The sequence below is a fragment of the Lynx rufus genome, unplaced genomic scaffold, assembly GCF_022079265.1.
Source record: "Lynx rufus isolate CCGP_SWC_20201006 ecotype Redwood Valley unplaced genomic scaffold, mLynRuf1.p SCAF_1, whole genome shotgun sequence".
In the NCBI taxonomy this organism is placed as follows: domain Eukaryota; kingdom Metazoa; phylum Chordata; class Mammalia; order Carnivora; family Felidae; genus Lynx; species Lynx rufus.
This window is the reverse complement of record NW_025814823.1, coordinates 33,515,087-33,537,320: the sequence shown is the minus strand read 5'-3', so window position 1 is coordinate 33,537,320 and position 22,234 is coordinate 33,515,087. Positions and strand designations below refer to the sequence as shown.

The 22,234-nt window shown below is 35.5% G+C and overlaps 1 pseudogene; it reads right to left on the bottom strand.

Moving 5' to 3' along the window:
- Nucleotides 1-988: 988 nt before the first annotated feature.
- The window catches only part of LOC124508468 (nuclear ubiquitous casein and cyclin-dependent kinase substrate 1-like), a 41,424-nt pseudogene continuing 20,178 nt past the window's right edge, over nucleotides 989-22,234 (bottom strand).

The window sequence follows — 22,234 nt, the reverse complement described above, 5'->3', positions numbered from 1 at the left end:
TTATTTATTTTTGGGACAGAGACAGAGCATGAACGGGGGAGGGGCAGAGAGAGAGGGAGACACAGAATCGGAAACAGGCTCCAGGCTCTGAGCCATCAGCCCAGAGCCTGACGCGGGGCTCGAACTCCCGGACCGCGAGATCGTGACCTGGCTGAAGTCGGACGCTTAACCGACTGCGCCACCCAGGCGCCCCTTTTTTTTTTTTTTTTTTAAGTTCCTTAAAGACTGTATCAAGATAAAAGGATGGTTTTGGGCAGCTCTGATTCTGGGTCTCTTGGGGCTAACAAGTGATGAAATTAAAAACAAAGCAAAACAAAAACACTCTCAAACAGGTCAGATAACACCATTCCCTGCCCTGCCCCCAAGATAAAAAAATGTGAATACTTTTAGTAATAATTCAGAATTCATCTTTATCTCCTACCTGCTTCATCAGTGGAAGTTTTTTGTTTTTGTTGTTTTTTTTAGACATTTATACTGTGTATATAGGTATAAACTTGTATTAGATGACAAGTGATATTTTTTAAGTCCAGGTAGAGAAAGAAGCAATCATTTTTAACTAAAACACTTCTACATTTTTTGATTATTGTTCAACTTGCTACCATTTAGAAAAAAAGCAAAATTTCCATAGTGTTCATTTCAAATCTTACTGCTTTACAACTGTGGTATACCTTCCACTAAAAATAAAAAGATGAAGCAGTCAATCCAGTGATTCCTTGGACATGGCTTCCTTTGGGAAGAGATGGGATGGACGTGATGGCAAAGAGAGGACCAACAGATAAAAGGTAAGTTAAACATACAAGAGTTTTCTTTAAAGAAAACAAAGAAAAAGAAAATGTTAGCTTCAAGAAAAAGGAAAAACATTGAAAGCCCATGTGTCAAGCTATAACCAAAACCATGTTCTATCTTAAGTAGGTTTTGTTTTTTTCCCCCTTTTTCTTTTTTCTCTTTTTTTTCAGATAAAATATCTCCCCAAACCATCATCACTTTTTTAATGCTGCCCAAACTGTGCTTCATCTTCAGATCCTTCATCTCCAAATTTCTCAGGTGGAGGGCTTGCAGAAAGTTTCTTTTCTGGAGAGCTTTCTGGTTCCTCCTCTTTGGGAGAAGGAGTCTTTTCCTTTGATGCCCTGGAAGCTGTTGGAGAGAGCCTTCTTCCCTTTGCCTTTCTTTCACAGGGATTGGTGTCACTGCAGCCTTTAGCTTGAGTTTGGGAATTTGCTTTACTTTTCTCTCAGGTTTGGACTTTTTAGTCATCTTTTTGTTTTTTTTTCTTTTCTGTCTATTTTTAAATAACTTTAAAGTCTATTTATTCATTTTGAGAGAGAGAGAGAGAGCACGAGCAAGGGAGGGGCAGAGAGAGAGAGGAAGGGAGAGAATCCCGAGCAGGCTCCTCCATGCTGCCAGCACAGAGTTCAACACAGGGCTCAATCCAACCAACTGTGAGATCATGACCTGGGTCAAAATCAAGATTCAGGCCCATAACCAACTGATCCACCCAGACACCCCTGTTTTTATTTTTTGAACTGCCATAGTCACTTTCATTATTGTCTTCTATTAGGAAATCATCTCAGCCAGAATCTTTCTCATGGAATGGTGCCTCATCCTCCACTTCTTGTTATTCTCCACTGCCCACATCTTCTATGAGCCTCTCTGTGTTTGGAAGCTACTTTAGAGCCTGCCTGCCATTGCTGGAACACACTTTTGTGACCTTCTTTTGCATCTTCAAACTGTCCTCTGAGTGAGAATCATCCTTCTTGGTCTCCACATCTTTTTCTTCTGAGTTCTCACCGTCTTCTTATGAATTCATTCAAGATCGCCTCTTAATTTTAACTTCTCAGGAAGTTGATTGAATTTTCTTAGCTGGAGTGTCTAAATCTCTTCCATAATCTCCATCAGCATCATCAGATTCCTGAAACTGAATAATCAATGACCTTTCTATTTCTGACAGGCTTTGTTGTCAAACAACAAACATGTTGACATGTTTGTTGTCAAAACAGGACCCAGTGTAGAAGCCGAAGACCAGGACCCCTCTTCCCAACTTTGGCCAATGGGGCCATTGATGTGGAACCTGGAGCTGCTGGCTTCTCAAACTCCACTGCTTCTTGGTTCAGTGCCCCTTAATCAGACAGGCCCCCCTTCTCCCCCATCTCTTCCTTCTTATTTTTTTATTAATTTGTCTTTTGGGGCTTCCTAGGAACTTACCTATTTAAATAAAGGCCACATTGATACAGTAACCCAAGTCCTTTTGTACCCAGTGGAGTCAGTTTTCCTAACCTAGCATACTGCAAGTGCTGGTCTAATCTAACGTGGATAAACATGTTATTGAAGAAGGTTTTCACCAACATTTCATCAAATAAACTTAGATTGACATTCAGATTTTCCCATTATAAACCTGTTGATGGTGTGATTAAGGCTTGACAAAGATCATAACTTTGTAAAATTATGAAACTGATCACTGATATCCATGTGAAGTCCTCTTTCAAACAGTTGGTGTAAGTTGCAAAGTTTTAAAAACAGAGCATGGTAGAAAATATGTAATACTGAACTATTCTCACCCTTTGGGGTTGTGTCACAGTCCTAGAACTCTGAAGAAGTCCACATTTTATCACGAACAGAGGAGATAATTCTATCAATGGCCGGACTAGAATATTACTTGAATCCTAAAATACAGTATTATCATATCTGCCTACAGTCAACTCTAAAAATACTTGTCAGAGTAGATAGCTGTGTTTCTATCAAACCTCCAAGATAAAGTTACGTGGTTATTTTTTGTGTCAAATTGTCAATACCTGCTTTTGTGGAAGAATTTAATATGAGATTTGTTTTTACTGTAATAAAACACCTGGTGTCTCAGTTGTGAGGAAAAGGAAATATGTCCTAACCTACCTTTAATTATGTGAGATTATTGATATTATTGATATCTACCAAAAGAACTCGACAATAATGAATAATCAAATTGGATCTGGTAAGTTAGCAAGAAAGAGCACCAAAATATTAATACTGCATATGACTGAGTAGTATGGAAAGACTTCCTCTGTTTAAATTTAAAAGAATGTACTAAACTTTAAAGGATTTATATTATATCCAAATTCAATAGACTACTGGATGCTTAAAAAGTTCTATAGCCCTCTCATCTGACCAACAGTGTATCATACCATAGCTAAAGCCATAATTTTGAGAAAAGTATTCAGACATTCTCAGTTACCATTTATTTGAAGCAATAATGGTAATTTCAAAGAGAATATATTCTTTCATGCAGTATTTCAGCTTAGGTGAAAACCCAGAAATTACATCACTTATATTTCCAGCACATCTTTGATCCTGGCTCCTAAAATGACACTGTTTCACTGATAAAAATGTAATGTAATATATATGATTTTACTTAGGCATACCTTATTAAACATATCTTTATTTATTATCAGAAAGAAAACATTACAGAATCATATTACATTACTGTAAGGACTTTATTACCAGATTTAAGGATGTCAATATAATGTAATAAAATTACTTTAAAATGATGAAAGGAATAAAACATTCTACTAGAAAGCTCATAAAGAGCATAGGATGGAAACATGAGATAAATACTGTATACAATAATTTAATAAATGTTACATTTAATGTTATTAGTGGTAGATTCCAGTCATGCCATATTTTATTTAAAAGTTTACATGCCAAGATAACCAAAAGATACCCAAGGATTGCTCAAATTCTATCATTTATTGTATGTATGCAGTAATATATGAAGGGAAAAAGAGTGTTATATATTCTCCCTAATATCTCTTATTATTTTATGGTACAAGTTTAGCATACTGCAAATATATCTGTGAGTATAAATCAATATTAGAAACAAAAGCCATATAACTATCACCTTTTTTCAATGGAGAAACAAAATGGATAATTGTTCCATTTGCTACATTTTATTAATTCTAAGATACATTTAATCATATAATGATCCTTTCTATAAATTTACTACTAAGTGAAAGGGCGGGCCTACACCGGCCGACTCCATCTTGTTCTGTGTCCTTCACCTTGACCACACCTCCTCCCCTTGAGTAACCCCCCCTCACCTGCCTAACAGGACTCGGACCCTTCCCCTTCCCCACCCAATCGGCTGAGGCCATAGCCATTACCTCACCAACTGCCCCCAGGCCCCAATAAAACCTTTGTCCTTTTGAAACTCTTGCTCTCTCTCTCTCTGGTATCTCACCGCTGCTTTGGTGCAGGTAGGGGATTGAGCTCGAGCTAGCTCGAATAAAGGCTCTTTGCTTTTGCATCAGCCTCGGCTCCCTAGTGGTCTTTGGGGATCACGAATTCTGGGCATAACACTATGTATGAGAAGAATAATGCAAATTAAACTATAACCCAATTCTTTCTTTTTCCTCGTGAATCCTTATGACAATCTTGTTATTTTATGACAATCTTTCCTGTTACAATCCCAAGTCATAGGTATCAGGCCTATGCCTCCCTTTCATGCTGGGGAGAAACCAATATTCCTCAAACCATTAATACTGAGATTTCAATATAGAACTGGACCTGTGTTGGGTCTACCTCCAGGGAAGATGGCAGAGTTGAGGGATTCTAAGCTTACCTCAACATATAGATACACCTAGATAACACACAATCAGTATAAATAACCCAGATAATAACCCACCCAAAGACTGGCAGAACAGACGCTCCACAGCCAAATAGAGAGGCCACATTGAAAACAGTAGGAAAGGCAGAGACGTCGGGAACCAAACTGAACCAGGAGGGAGGACCACTGCAAACAGAGAGGACATAAAGGAGCAGACTTCATATCAGGCACCACGGGCATGGGGGACCCACACTGGAAAGAAAAATTGTCATAACATTTGGCTTTGAAAACCAGAAGGCTCTAATTTTGTGAGTTCATACAGTTAGCGGGGCTTAACACCTAGAAATATAAAAATCAGCAGGCTTGGCTCTGGGAGAGCCAGAGGGCCATAGGAAACTGAGCACCCACCCTTAAAAAGATAGCATATCAAATAACTCCACTGTGAGACAGCATAGTAACAGCAGTTTGAAAAATGCCTGGGGTATATGGCAAAGAGATTTATTTGCTAATGTCAGAACATTTGCAAGAGAGGCAGGGATCTTTAGATTTCTCCAAAACAAAAGAGCCATTTCCCTCTCCCAGCCCCCAGCCTAGATACAACACTGGAACTAGTGTGAATACTCTCCATCCTGCTTGCTAATAGTGTCCCCTGCCCATACATTTTCTTGACAACCCACCATCTCAGGAGTTCTCCAAAGTAACTCCAGGTCTCCTCCAATAGCAGACCTTTGCAAACATTAACATCATATGACCTGACCCTGTGCTTTCCTGCAGAGTTGCTCAATACAACACGTCTCTGGCAGGAGTCCATGCAAAGCAACACCACGAGCTTGGCATTGTGCAAAAAGCAATCGCAAAGCCCAGCACCACTGAAAACTGACTCCTGCCTAGGGGAGAGGGGAAGATAACCACACAGCCCAACTATAGTCCCAGCAATGGGACTATAGTCAAGCCTGACTGTAGGCCCCATCAACCAATGAAAAGGGCACTAAGGGAAAGCATCCTGCAGTTTGGTGTGATCATTCTGTCAAATGCCTGCTCTGATCCAACTCAAGCCCAAGCCAGCCCCAGACTGTCTCACTAAAAATACAAGGCCACCTTGAGCTTGAGTAATATCAGACAAAACCTGCCCACAACAGGCAAAGAGAGCCATGGCAGATGACTGAACTGAGGCAAGCAAAACTCAGCCACAACAACAGGGCACACATAACACACATAGGAGACATCCCTGAAGCATCATGTTCTGGTGAACTGGGGACACTGGACTACAGAGTACCATAGGACCTTGTCTTTATTAGGCCACTACTTTCAAGAGAAGGAGAAGTAGCTGACTTTCCTAACAGAGACAAAGAGTTAGACAGTATGAGACACAGGAGGATGTCCCAAATGAAAGAACAGGACAAAATCACAGCAAGAGAACTAGGTGAAACACAGACAAGTAATACCCTGATAGAAAAGTTAAAGTAATGTTCACAAAAATACTCACTAGACTTGAGAAAAGAGTGGAGGATCTAGTGAGAACCTCAACAAAGGGATAGAGAACATAAAAAAGAACAAATAAAAGATGAATAACTCAATAAGTGAAATTAACAATACACTAGTTGGCGGGGGGGGGGGGGGGCGCGCCTGGGTGGTTCAGTTGGCTAAGCGACCAACTTCAACTCAGGTCATGATCTTACAGTTCGTGGGTTCAAGCCCTGCATTGGGCTCTGTGTTGACAGTTCAGAACCTGGAACCTGCTTCAGATTCTGTGTCTCCCTCTCTCTCTGCCCCTGCCTCACTCCTGCTGTGTTTCTCTCTCTCTTTTAAATGAAATAAACATTAAAAAAATAAAAAAAAATACACTAGAGGGAATAAATAGACTAGAGGAAGTAGAAGAACTAATCAGCAACCTGGAGGACAGAGTAATGGAAAGTAAGCAATGAACAATATAAAGAAAAAAGAATAATAAAATATGAGAATGGATTAAGGGAATTCAATGACACCATCAAGTGTAATAACATTTGCAGAAGGAGAAGAGATAAAAGGGAACAGATTATTTGAAGAAATAATAGCTGACAACTTTCTAAATCTGGGAGAGGCGGGGGAGAAATCCAAGTCTAGGAGGCAAAGAGATACTCCAACAAAATCAATCCACGGAGGTCCACACCAAGATATATAGTAATTAAAATGGCATGAAGTACTGATAAAGAGAGAATTTTAAGAGAAGCAAAAGAAAACAGTTACATACAAGGTAAACGTTGTAAGACTATTAGCTGATTTTTCTGCAGAAACTTTGCAGGCTGAGAATGCCATGATATATTCAAAGTGCTGAAATAAAACAAACAAACAAAAACAACAAAGAACAAAAAAAAACCCTGCAGACAAGACTATCCAGAAAGGCTATCATTCAGAATACAAAGAGAGATAAACAGTTTTCCAGATAAAAGTTAAAGGAATCCAGCATTGCTGGGTGGCTCATTCTGTTAAGCACCTGACTCTTGGTTTCATCTCAGGTCATGATCTTGCATTTTTATGAGTTCAAGCCCTGCATTTGCTTCTGCACTGGTAACATGCAGCCTACTTGGGATTCTCTCTCTCTCCCTCTTTCTCTTCCCCTCTCCTATCCACACTGTCTCTCTCTCAAAATAAATAAACTTTAAAAAAAAGTTAAAGAAATCCATCACCACTAAATAAGCCATACAAGAAATGTTAAAGGGGACTCTTTGAATGGAAAGGAAAGACCATAAGTAAGAGTAAGAAAAGCAGGAAGCACAGAAACAGTAATATTAGTCAAGGGATTCACAAAATAAAAAGAAGTAAAGTAGGACACCATATACCTAAAAAATGTGTGTGGGGGTGGGGGGAGGGTGAGGGGGTAAGAATTTAATGCTTTTTAGAATGGGTTCAAACTTAAGGGACCATCAATTTAATATAGACTGCTATATGCATATGATGTTATATATAAATAGTAACCACAAATAAAAATGTGAAAGAAGGGAGTGAGAGAAAAAAGGAAGAGAGAAGAAGTACAAAAACAACTGTAAAACAAATTTAAAAATGACAATAAGTACATATCTACCCATAATTACTTTGAATATAAATGGACTAAATTTTCCAATCAAAACACATAGGGCAAAGGAATGGATAAGAAAGCAAGACCCATCTATATGCTGCCTACAAGGGACTCATTTCAGACCTAAAGACGCATGCAGATTGAGAGTGAAGGTCTAGAAATACATTTACCAAGCAAATTTAAGTGAAAACAAAGGTAGGGTGGCAATACTTTTATAAGATAAAACAGACATTAAATACTCTAACAAGAGACAAAAAAGGACCCTATAATATCTTAAAGGGAATAATCCAACAAGAATATATAACAATTATAAATATTTATACATATAACATAGGAGCAGGCAAATGCATAAAGCAGCTATTAGCAAACATAAAGGAAGTAATCAATAGTAATACAATAATAGTAGAGGACCTTAACACTGCACTTACATCAATAGATACATAATCCAAACAGAAAACCAGCAAGGAAACTGTGGCTTTGAATGACACAATGGACTTAAAAGATCTAACAGATATATTCAGGATATTCTATTTCCAAACAGAGGAATACATATTCTTTTTCAAGTGCACATGGAACATTCTTCAGAATAGATCACATGTTAGGTCACAAAACAAATCTCAACAAATGCACAAAGATGGAAGTCACACCATGCATCTTTTCCCACCACAATACCATGAAACTAGAAATCAACCACAAGAAAATCTAAAAAGAACACAAATACATGGAGAGTAACTAACACGCTCCTAAATAATGAATAGGTCAACCAAGAGGTTGATTGATCAAAGAGGAAATAAAAGAAAAAAAAAAAACCTGGAACAAATGAAAATGAAAATACAATTGTCCAAAATGTCTGGGATACAGCAAAAGGTTTCCTAAGAGAGAAGTTTATAGCAATACAGGCTTAACTCAAGAAGCAAGAAAAATCTCAAACAACCTAAGTTTATACCTACCAGAGCTGGAAAAACAAGAACTAAACACCCCAAACCATTAAAAAGAAGTAAATAATAAAGAGTAGAACAGAAATAAATGAAACTGAAAAAAAACCCAATGAAAACAGGAACTAGTTTTTTTTAACTTTAATGTTTATTTATTTTTGAGAGACAGAGAGAGAGAGAGAGAGAGAGAGAGAACACACAAATGGGGAGAGGCAGAGAGAGAGGAAGACACAGAATCTAAATCAGGCTCCAGACTCCAAGCTGTCTGCACAGAGCCTGATGTGGGACTTGAACTAACAAACTTCAAGATTATGATCTGAGCTGAAGTCACATGCTTTACTGACTGAGCCACTCAGGTGCCCCAGGAACTAGTTCTTTGAAAAGATTAACAAAATTGATAAGCCTTTAGCCAGATTCATAAAAAAGAGATAGAAAGAAACAGAAAGAGAGATGAGACGGAGACAGAGAGAGACAGGACTCAAATAAAATTCAGAACTGAAAGAGGAGAAATAACCATTAATAGCAGAGAAAACAAAGGATTTAAGAGAATATTATAAAAAATTAAATGCCAACAAATTGGACAACCTAGCATATATGGAAAATTTTTGGAAACATAAAATCTCCCAAAGCTGAATCAGGAAGAAATAGGTCATTTGAACAGACAGATTATCAGCAATGAAATGAAATCAGTATTCAAAAAACTCTCAAGGAACAAAAATCCAAGACCAGATGGCTTCACAGGTGAATTCTACCGAACATTTAAAGAAGACATAATACTTGTCCTTCTCAAAGCTGTCCTTTTATTTCAACAAATAGAAGAAGGAAAACTTTGCAATTCATCCTGTGAGGCCAGCATTACCTGGATATAAAAATCCATTGAAGAAACTACCAAAAAGAACTACAGGCCCATATCTCTAAAAAAAACATAAATGCAAAAACCCTCAACAAAATATTAGTAACCTGATTCCAATAATACATTTAAAAAATCATTCACTACAATCAAGTGGGATTTACTCCTGAGTTAGAAGAATGGCTCAATATTTGCGAATTAATCAGTGTTATATATCATATCAACAAGTGAAAGAATAAAACCATCTGATCATTTCAATAGATGCAGACAAAGCATTTGACAACACCCATTCATGATGAAAACCCTCAACAACATAGGTTGAGAGGGAACATATCTCAACATAATAGTAGCCATATATGAAACACCCACAGCTAACATACGCAATGGAGAAAAACTGAGAGCTTTTCCCCTAAGGTCAGGAACAAGACAAGGATGTCCACCCTCACCACTTTTATTTAACATAGTACTGGAAGTCCCAGCCACAGCAATCACACAAGAAAAAGGAATACAAGGCATCTAAATTGGTAAGTAAGAAGTAAAAGTTTCACTATTTGCATATGATACGCTATGTAGAAAAGCCTAACAATGCTATCAAAAAACTACAAGAACTGATAAATGAATTCAGTAAAGTCACAGGATACAAAATCAATGTACAGAAAGTTATTACATCTTTTATACACTAATTATGAAGCGATAGGAAAAGAAATTAAGAAAACAATCCCATTTTCAATTGCACCAATAGCAGTAAAACACCTCAGGATAAACTTAACCAAACAGATGCAAGACTGTACTCTAAAAAATAGAAAATATCGATGAAAGAAATTGAAGATGACACAAATAAATGGAAAAGTATTTCAGGCTCATGGATGGAAAAACAAATATTGTTAAAATAGCCATACTACCCAAAGCAGTCTACAGATTTAATGCAATCCCTATCCAAATACCAATAGGATTTTTCACAGAACTAGAACAAACAATCCTAAAACTTGAATGGAACCACAAAAGACCCTGAATAGCCAAGGCAATCTTGAAAAAGAATAACAAAACTTGAGGTATCACAATTCTAGACTTCAAGTTATATTATAAAGCTATCATAATCTAAACAGTCTGGTACTGGCACAAAAATAGACATATAGATTAATAGAATAGAATAAAAAAATCCAGAAATAAACCCACAACTATATCCTCAAACTCCAACAAAGGAATCAAGAATATGTAAGGTGAAAAAAGTCAGTCCCTTCAACAAATGGTGTGAGGAAAACTTGACAGCTACAGACAAAGAATGAAACCAGACCACTTTCTTACATCATACACAAATAAACTCAAAATGGATTAAGGACCTAAATGTGAGACCTGAAACCATAAAAATCATAGAAGAGAAGACATGCAGTAATATCTCTGACATCACCTGTGGCAACATTTTTCTATATACGTTTCCTAAGGCAAGGGAAACAAAAGCAAAAATACACTATTGGAACCATATCAAAATAAAAAAGCTTCTGCACAGCAACACAAACAAACAAACAAACAACAACAACAACAATAACCCAAAATTGAGGAAGCAAAAAGAGAGCCTACTGAATGGGAGAAAATATTTGTAAATGACATATCTGATGAAGTGTTAGTATCTATAAGATACAAAGAATTTGTGCAACTCAACACTAAAAACAATCCAGTTTAAAAATGAGCAGAAGACATGGACATTTTGACCAAAGTAGACATCCAGATGGCCAACAGACACATGAAAAGATGCTCAACATCACTAATCATCACAGAAATGAAATTCAAAAGCACAATGAAATATCACCTAACACCTGTCAGAATGGCTAAAATCTGTAAGATAATAAACAAGAAGTATTGGCTGGGGATGAAAAGCCACCTTTGAAAATCCCCACAGCTGGTGGGACTGCAAACTGGTGCACCACTGTAGAAAACAGTATGAAGGTTCCTCAAAAAGTTAAAAATAGGATTGCCACATGATCCAGAAATTATACTACTGGGTATTTTCCAAAAGAATAGGAAAACACTAATTTGAAAAGATATTTGCATCCCCATGTTCATTGCAGTGATATTTACAGTAGCCAAACTATGGAAGCAGTTCAAGTACCCATTAATTGATAAATGAATAAACACACATATGCAATGGAGTATCACTCAGCCATAGAAAAAAGAATGGAATTTTATCATTTGCAGCAACATGGATGGATGTACAACGTACAATACTAAGTAAAATAAGTCAGCGAAAGAAATTGGTGACGGGTGAAATTGGTGACGGGTAACTATACAGTAACCATAAAGAGTACTGAGTATATGTAAAATTGTCGAATTACTATACTGTAGACCTGAAACTTGTATATAACACTGTATGTTAATTATACTGAAGTAAAATATAATTAAAACAACAGGGGCACCTGAGTGTCCCAGTCAGTTAAGCGTCTGAACCTTGATTTCAGCTCAGATTATGATCTTATGTTTCTGGAGTTCAAGCCCTACATTGGGCTCCGTGCTAACAGCGTGGTTGCTTGAGATTCTTTCTCCCTCTCTCTCTGTCCCTCTACTTACCCCCTCTCAAAATAAATAAATACACTTTAAAAATAATAAAATAAATATTAGAAAGAAAGAGAAAAAAGAACAGGACCTGTATTACTGCCATGTCATCTGTTACTAAATATCTGCTTCTTTCAGGAACATGTCTGTTTCTTTATGCAGCTAAAAACACCACAATCAGAGCTTTTCTTCTACATTCTGACATTCCGCTGCCAAAATCACTGCATTCTGGCCTAAAATACAACGGGTCAAGGGAAATCCATGTTTCTGATACTGTTCCTGTTTCTGCAAATTTTCACAAATAAATGCTTCTTTAGCAGGGTTCGTGGATGTGTTTTGTAAAATGTTGACTTTGTTTTAGACAGAAATATTACAATCATTGAGTGAGCTACCTTAAATTTAATAGATGTTTTTCATATATATCAATTTAGGGCACATATAAACAAAAATGCATACATGAAAGGTAAATTAGAGATTGCTAAATATTCCCTCTCATTCATAGCCTAAATCTTGTATATTAATTTTGCAATCACGGTCAACAATTTCATGTTTCCACATAATGCATTACTCTTTGCCCTCAAGAGCATGGTTATCCAGCTTTTATAGACAAGTACTGAATTATTGTCTACAGAATTTTCTTCTAAGCCACTGAAACCCATTTTTCAAATTTAGATGCTGATATTACATAAATGTGTTTGATTTTACCATATTCATAGTTTTGTTTTTTCTCAAGAAAATTACTTATTGCTGGAATTTAAGCCTCTGTGCACAAAATCACCTGGAAGTTCTACAAACTGATAACTTAAATAATATATAATTTCCCACAGTAGTCTCTCCCTCCCTTAGTCCAAATTTTTCTAGGAATTGATAATTTCTTGTTTCATTTTTTTCCCATGGCCAGTGATTGAAAATTCTTTTGCATATTTCAGAGAAATAAAATAAGATAGCTTCCCTACTTGGGAGTGTCTTCCTTGTTCAAGTCCCATAAAGTATTTGCTTGTTGCTTTCAAGAAAATTTGAAATTGCAGCCACATTCCTTCAACGATGAATATTTGCTTCACTAATGTCTTATTTATGCCCTGTGGTTCTGCTTCTGTGCCTCTGCATACACAATACCATTTTGTATTTCAATGCTGAGACATAGTTGGACATTTTAAAAGACATTTAAAATGGTAATCAAACTTGACATGTGTAGTTCCAATAACGCACATGATTCGATTGAAGTAATTACAATATGAATAGCTCAGACCAAGGTCATACATGGCAGGTAATGACAGCTCTGTCATAACTGCTAACAGTCTTACAATGATTGTAAGACTATAACAATTGTGACAACAATTGTCAGATGCATCCCACTATTACAAATACTAAAATGTGCAAAAATACATTTCTCAGCATCAATGAAATATTCACGTAGAATCAATGTGATAAGTTTTTGCATATATCGGGTAAAGGTTTTATCCTAGAATACAGATATAATTGCCTCACTTAATAAATTTTTTTCTACTAAGTCATGGTACTTTTTGTTATTGAGAGTATAGTTACTAGTAAGTATTAAATATGTTTTGAAATATATACATTTACATTTCCAAATGTGTCCCAATAAATCTCATGTATTTTAAAACCTAAAAGTTCTCCCTAAAATATTTAATTAGTAATATAGATATAAGCCAGTGTTTTTGAAATTTGAGAGAAATATCAACTCTTCATAAAACATACTCAAAACTGAAGCTTTTAAAAAATATTTATTAATTTTGAGAAAGAGAGAGAGAGAAAACAGGGGAAGGGCAGAGAGAGACAGGGAGAGATAGTATCCCAAGCAGGCTACATGCTATCAGCACAGAGCCCGACACGGGGCTGGATCTCACAGACTGTGAGATCACAACCTGAGCCAAACTCAAGAGTTAGACGCTTAACTGATTGAGCCACCCAGGTGTCCCCAAACTGATGCTACTAATGCACTGATAAAAAACTTTAGAAATACACAGCTTTAAAATATAAGGAGATATATGTCTATACTCATGCAGATATAAGAAGTTTTCATATAATTTTATTAAAACTTTGAAAGTAAAAAATCCCAACAAAGGGAAAATTTTAATTTACAATGCATCATGAGATTTACCTTGAAAATGAGACACTGGAAGGATTCCTATCAAAGGCCTATGAAATTGAAAAAGACATTTACTTATAGATTTACTTACATGGCATCCTGTAAAATGAAAAACAGCAGTCATTATAGTTTTTAGCTATGTGTGTAATGATCAAAATTATAAACAGTATTTAATACTAGTGAAAAGACTGAATGGGAAATTTTCTGGCTTCCCTTTCTTATTTTCTTTGTCCTTTGGGCTTTCTTAGTTCCATTAATTGTCCTAATCCTCAGTTCACAGCTATTCTCTTTGACATTCCCTTCATTTTCTTTCTTTCCTGTGTCCCTCCCTTCTTGTCTTCTCTCTTGTCCCCTTTACATCCATCGTTTCTTATCTCTACTTTAGAAGAATAACAGAGGCAAGTTGGAAGGAGTTTTTATGGATGCTTTGTTGTTTTCAGTGGGAAAGATTTCACATCTCTCTTCTATACATTTGGACTTCTTTCCTAGAGCATAAACCACTATACCTTTCACAGAAGGTAAAAGTAACGAAAGGGTAAGGCAGAGAGTATATCAGTGATGACAGGAGACAAAGAGGTGAAGATCGGTAATGATATTTATTTAAAGTATATTTTATGGGAATACATTTATAAAAGTGAAGAAATTGTATGGTTCATTATTTTATTTCAAAATCAGCATTTGTATGACTACTATGCAGACCCAAAAGTGAGATATTATCAGCACTCAATATCCCCTGCCAGTACCTTCTCCAGTCTCCCTCCCCTCTTTTCACTTCCCAAAGTTACCTCTCAGTTGGACTTAAATCACTATGCATTAGTTTTGCCTGTTTTTAAACTTTACACTAATGGAATCATACAATATATTTGTATTTGGCTTATTTTGTTTAATATATGTAAGTTCTTCTATTTTGGTGCATGTAGCAGTCATCTGTTCATTGCTATCGAACTATAATATGCAGTTTTAAGATATAACATTATTATCCACACACAATTGCAGAAGCTTTGGGTTGCATCTAGTTTGGGGCCATTATAAATGAATATTCTTGAATATGTCTTTGTCACACACATACACACACACACACACGTTTTATATATATCCATTATATTTTACAATTATGAATCCAACATCAAAATGGTAAAGAATATATCCATCACCCTCAAAAGTTTCCTTAAACCCTGTTTAATCCATTTTGTCTGCCTCTCCCCACATCTCCCAACCTATCACTTTCCCCAGATAATCTGTAATCTACTTACTGTTACTAAAGATCAGTTTGCATTGTATAGAATTTAAGACAAATGAAATTATACAGGATGTACTTTTTTTAAGTTCCTATAAATATTTTTCCCCAGTTTTTTTAAGGAATAAATGATATAGATCACTGTATACGTTTAAGGCATAATTTTTGAATTGACACATGTTTTTATTATTATTCCAACTAAATATATATATAATACGTTTTCTAATTATTTCATGTTACTGAATTCAACCTGAATTCCACTGAAGCCAGAAAACATATATTACATAATTTGTTTCTCTGAAATTGGTGGAGACTTTGTTCAGAGCTCACCTTTCATCAATTTTGGTAACATTTCCTTGAGATACTACAAAAAGAATATTTATTATGTTATTGCATGAACAAAACAAGAAGTTAACAAGGAAACAGCAACTACCATAAAAAAAAAGAAAGAAGGAACAAAAGGAAGGAAGGAAGGAAGGAAGAAAGAAAAAGAATGAAAGAAAAAAGAAAAAACCAAACCCTAGAGTTGAAAAATACAATAACTAAACCGAAGAATTCAACAGAGTTTCAAAGGTAGACTCAACCATGCAGAAGAAAGAATCAGCAACCTGGAGGATGGGATATTGGAAATTACTCAAAGTGAAATAAGTGAGAAATATGTGAGACAGAGAAAAACAAATACTCACTTATAATCTCACTTATAGGTAGAATTTAAAAAAATAATCTCACTTATAGGTAGAATTAAAAAAAAAAAAACAAACAAAACCACCTTATAGAAAAAGTGATCATACTTGCAGTTACCAGAGGTGGAGGGATGGAAGACAGGAAGAATTTGAGGAAGGTACAAACTTCCAGTTATAAAATAAATAAGCACCAGGGATTATAATGTGCAACATGAGGACTATAGCTAACACTGCTATAAAGTTGTTTATAGAAACACTCCTAGAAAGTTGTTAAGAGTTCTCACCACAAGGAAAAAAAATATTTTTTTTGTATTTATTTGAGAAGATGGGCATTAGCTGAACCTATTGTAGTAATCATTTCATAATACATGTAATTCAAGCCATCATGAGTTATGCCTTAACTTATACAGTGATGTATGTCATTTATTCCTCAAAAAAACTGGGGAAAAAAGATTTATAGGAACTTTTAAAAAAGTACATCCTGTATAAATTTCATTTGTCTTAAATTCTATACAATGCAAATTGATCTTTAGTAACAGTAAGTAGATTACAGATTATCTAGGGAAGGTGATAGGTTGGGAGATGTGGGAAGAGGCAGACAAAACGGATTAAACTGGGTATAAGGAGACTTTTGAGGGTGATGGATATGTTCTTTACCATTTTGATGTTGGATTCATAATTGTATACAGATATCAAAACATCAAATCATAATCTTTATTTAATTACTGGATGTCAATTACAACTCAATAGAGTTATAAAAATAAAATTTTAGACTATATATGTAGTTTCAACTTGTGGTTTTTTGGTTATATTCCATTTTAATTCTTTATTTTAAAAATGAGAACTAAAATTATGTAGATTTATTCTCTTTGTAATATGTGAGCACACAAGTGATTTTTCCTTAACGTAGGTCAGAGGGTCTGACAAGTAAAATAAATAACAAAAGAGTATTTGTGTCAGATTAACATTTATGTTAGCAGTTACTTGAAAGTTTAGCATGTTTGTTTAGCTTTTAATTTTTGATTCAAGAATATTTGCATAACATTTACTTAAAAACAACCTAAATGCTTGCAATTGCTTATTAATCATTGTAGTTAAGTCATCTACTTGTATAATTTAGGTTTGTTATTCTGACACCACTGCATAAATTTGCATGGTTGCATAAAATGTCAGTTTTATAGTTGCTCATACACAATTGTTAATGAATTCCTATTATGTGCATATCACTAATACACCTGTGAGGCTTTCTTTATTTTATCCAGAGAGGTTGCTAAGGTCTAGGGTGGTTTGTAGCTCACCGTGAACCAAAATCTATCATAGACTGCTCTCCTCAGATTTCTCTTTGCCAAAGGAACATTCTCCTTGTAATGAATATTGTGAATCAGAGGAGTCTACATGGCTTACATCTGCATTTCTTTTTTGCCTATATGAAAGCAATTTAGTAGTTTAAGCCTCAGTTGTTAAGGAGTAATGGCACATTGCCCAATAGCAGCACATATCCAAATGAGTGAAAATGGATATTCTGATGAGTAACAATGCAGTGATTGATGTGAAATACTTTTCTCTTTTAAAAGGTCACTAAACTTCAGAACAACATTAATCAGGTATTGGATTTGCAATTAGAGATACTATCACTTTTAAATCCATCAGACATGTGTATGGACAGGCATAATCAATCACTCACTGATTGTTTGCAAAAAAAAAAAAAAGTATTTTCATTCCCATCTCATTGAGGTCCTCTAGAAGAAATAGTAATATAATGTTTAAAGAACAATGCAGAAATTTTGATATTTAAACTGAACTCTAGTATTATGTGATTCTGTTGGTATTTATTAGAAAAATTTGCTTATAATTATCAATTCAATTTCATATAATTTTCAGATTTTTGAGGTCTATGTCAATGAAGTAGTGTTTCCACTTTATTTAAGTTGTACATTTTTAAGACGAGAGAGAGAATAAAAGTAGGGAACTATGTAGATAAATAAAAGGACCTGGTGAAAGCTAGAGATATTTAATGATAAGATTTTCAAGTAGTTTTTTTAGAATTCTTTTAATTAGTGAGCTCTTTAAATTTGACAAGTGCTTTTTAAATAGTAATCTTAAATATAGCCATTTTGCTGTTGTTAATTTCTCTTTTCCCTTTGCTTGTCTGAAAACATTAACATTTATTTACTTTACTTTTATGTCCATGACGATTTACATACTTACGATTTTAACACATGCTCCTGTTACTAAAATGCCATGAAGTGTGTTTGACTTAATATACTGAATGCTTTAAAGTAACAAAAGAGATTCAATATTCTGCCTGTTTTCATGAGCTAGACCAATAGGTTTAAATGCTGTCAGAATATCATCCAAGAGTCATTCAACTATTATAATTTAATTATTTCAGTAGCAGCCTTTTCATCAGATAATTCCAACCTTGAAAACTGGCAATTTTATGCTGTTAATGTTGTAGTTTCAATCCAGTGTTCTTCTGTTTCTAGAACCACGTATGTATGTGTGCCATAAACTTTGCTCCACATTCTGATGGGGAACCTAGTCATTTGCATGTAGGCACAGCATAAACATGGTGTAAGCCAGAACTAGGTTTCTACTTGCATCAAGTAGACTTAGTATATATCACTCCTCTATTTCATGTTACTATCAAAATTAGAAGAAATGTGCTTTTATGAAAAAAATAATAACATTGTAGAATTAAATTGACCATGGATATTATAGGAAGAAAAAAGGAAATTAAATTTATGAAGAAAATAATAAAAGTTATAATTCAGAATTATATGAAATGTAATCCTTCTCTGAGGAGAATTAGGACATGCTTCTGGTTCTGAGTCCACATACACAGAGCAGTGGGTTTGGCAATCATCACGAGAAGAAATTGAAAAAATAGCAATTGGAGCTGTAGAGTGCATCAGGTTCCCTCATCTCCACGTTTCCCACCCTTTCCCAGGCCTGCCACTCCTTCCACCTCCCCATGAACTTTTCTTCATTCCTATATAGGTCATATACATGGTGCAGTAAAGACATGTAGCTCATGGGAAACCCCAAAAATTCTATGTAACTTTACTCCTGAAAGTTTCTGATGTGAATATATAAAGGTCTGGATGGAGACCTAAATCAATTTTTTAATGATTTATTTTATTTTATTTTATTTTATTTTATTTTATTTTATTTTATTTTATTTTATTTTATTTTATTTTAGAGAGAGAGAGAGAGTGTAGAGTATGAGTGGGGGGAGGGGCAGAGAGAGAGAGGGAGACACAGAATCTGAAGCAGGCTCCAGGCTCTGGGCTGTCAGCACAGAGCCCACCAACTGCAAGATCGTGACCTGAGCTGAAGTCGGATGCTTAACCAACTGAGCCACCCAGGTGCCCCAAGACCTAAATCAATTTTAAGGAAGTTCTCTACCAGGTGAATCCATTTAGGGTGGTAAAAGGCAAAAAGAAAAGGAAAAGGCAAAGCAACTCTATTTTACACAAGTGATATCTATAAGAGGAAAAAATACAAAGGATGAAAGGTATTTTCATTTTAATCAACATAAATGCCTTTACAAATTTATGTCTGACTGACATCTTGGGGTCAGTTCTTTATTTTTGTCCTAACAACTCTGTTATTATTGAGGTCTAACTTGGGATGTGTACCAGACTCCTTCTAGTACTTTTTAGGACATCTTTTTCCCCACCACACACGTACGTAATCTCAAAATGATTAGCTGGGTGCTCATTGAAAAATATAACTTCAACCATGTCTCTCTTCTGCCCCAAAATACTCCCATATCTTATTATCTAACAAAGTGAAATGCAAAATCTTTACAAAGACAGACAAGGTCATAATGGATCTTCCCCAACGCCCCTTATCTCTGACTAAATTTCCACTATCCTCACATTAGCCTCCTTATTTTTCAGTGAATACAGCAAGTACACATCTTTCCTATAGCCTATGAACTTTCAATACCTCTGCAGAGAAGACTCATCCTCCACATGTGTTTATGGCTACTGCCTTCGTATCTCTGTTACATTTTCATCTTAATAGTGAGGGCTTCTCGCAAACCCACGCCACCGTGTACTCTCTGTTTAGCTAACCATACTTTATTTTTATTCTCTTAACTGTAAACTGTGTGAATAAAGGGGGTTTATTTTATTTGTACTTACATCCTTAGCACCAAAATATATAGGCACCCCATAAGGATTATTTTAGTGAATTAAAACATATAGATATTGCATGAATTTCCTTGGAAATATATTTTGACTCTGATTCTACAATTTCATACTTTTTGTTTTCTGATTTGTTTAATGGTTTGGTATTTGTAACACGCTAAAGAAAATATATGTGCATATTTTTTACAGAGGTTGGGAGAGAAGACATATTAAAGGATGAGACTGATCTGACTGACTTTTTTCAAAATGATAGATTTGACTACTTACATACGCAAAACTTGTTAGCCACAATACCAAAGTCAGGATCCATAAAAGAAAGAATTGATAAACTGCACTTCATTAGCATTTAAAAATTCCGCTCTGCAAAAGACACTGTCAAGAGAATGAGAAGACTAGCCACACATTGGGAGAAAAATATTTGCAAAAGACATGTATGATAGAGGAATGTTTTCTGAAATATACAAAGAACTCTTAAAACTCAATGATAAGAAAAGGAATAGCTCAGTTAAAAAAAATGGGCAAAAGACCTAGACACCTCACCAAGGAAGATATATAGCAGACAAGAAGATACTCAATATCGTAGGTCATTAGGGAATTATAAATTAAAACAACAGTAGTATACCATTGCATACCCATTACAATTGCCCCAAACAAAAGGCACTGACAACACTCAGTGCCAGTGAGGATGTGAAACAAGAACTCCCATCTACCGATGGTAGAAATGCAAAAATGGTACAGCCACTTTGGAAGACAGTTTAGCAGTTTCTTACAAAACTAAACATACTCTTGCCATATGACCCATCAATCATGCTCTTGGGGATATACCCAAAGGAGGTAACAACATGACCACACAACAAATTGCACATTAATGCTTATATCTGGTTTTTTCAAAGTTGCCAAAACTTGGAAACCAAAATGTCCCTCGGCAGGTGATTTGTAAGTAAACTGTGCTATATCTGGAAAATTGATTATTATTCAACATTAAAAACTGATGAATTATCAAGTCATGAAAAGACACGGAAGTAACCTTGAATTATTGTTACTAAGTGAAAGACGCCATGCTGAAAAGACAATATACTATGATTCCAATTATGTCACCCAATGAAAAAAGCAAAACTATGGAGCCAGTAAAAGGATAAGTGGTTGCCATGGGTTAGGAGGAGGGAGGAATAGATAGGCAAAGCATAGAGAATTCTTAGCGCACTGATACTCTTCTGTATGATACTACAGTCACGGATACATATCAATACACATTTGTCCAAATCCATAGAATGTAAAACATCAAGAGTGAACCCTAAGGTACACTGGATTTTGGGTGATAATGATATTTCAGTGTAGATTCACTGATTGTAACAAATGAACTACTCTGGTGTGGGCTTTTAATAGTGGGGAGACTTATGTCTATGTGGGGGCAGGTGGTATATGGGAACTCCCAGTACTTTCCTCACAACTTTGCTGTGAACCTAAAGAATAAACATAAAAGACACAAAGTAGGAAAAGATAGATAAGCTTAACAGCAAGCCACACCCCCCCAAAGTGTAAACATCTTCTAACTACCAGAGAAATCAATAAGAAAAAAAATGAACAAGCTAATATAAAAATGTACAAAAATTGTGCCAAAGGAGAAAAATATTTTAAAGTTCAGAAATGAAAACCATAACATAATGTGATCCTGGCCTTACAATGAATTTTAATAATTCACTACCAAGTTTTGCCTCTGCCTAGTTTCTTGTATTTTTACAGTAATACTCACTACGGGTCATTAGGAGCAAATTTCCAGGAGAATGAAAGTGGTTCCCTGTAATGTGCATTTTCATTAAATCCAGGCTTGCCTTTTAACTAAATTTCCTGCTGGTCTTTCAAAGTGTCTTATCTCTCTTCAGTCCTTATCAGTAAAGAGAGTAAATGTTGCCATTAGAGGAAGCTGCCAACCATTGACCAGATGGCTCTACGGGGGCTAGAATTGGTTGAGGACCCTGGTATAGTAATTTCTTGAGATTTAGAGATTTGGCTCTATGGTCAGCTCTGGGATGTGTCTGGTCAGACTGGAGCATCTTGGATGTCTCCATTTTATTATCAATGCCAAT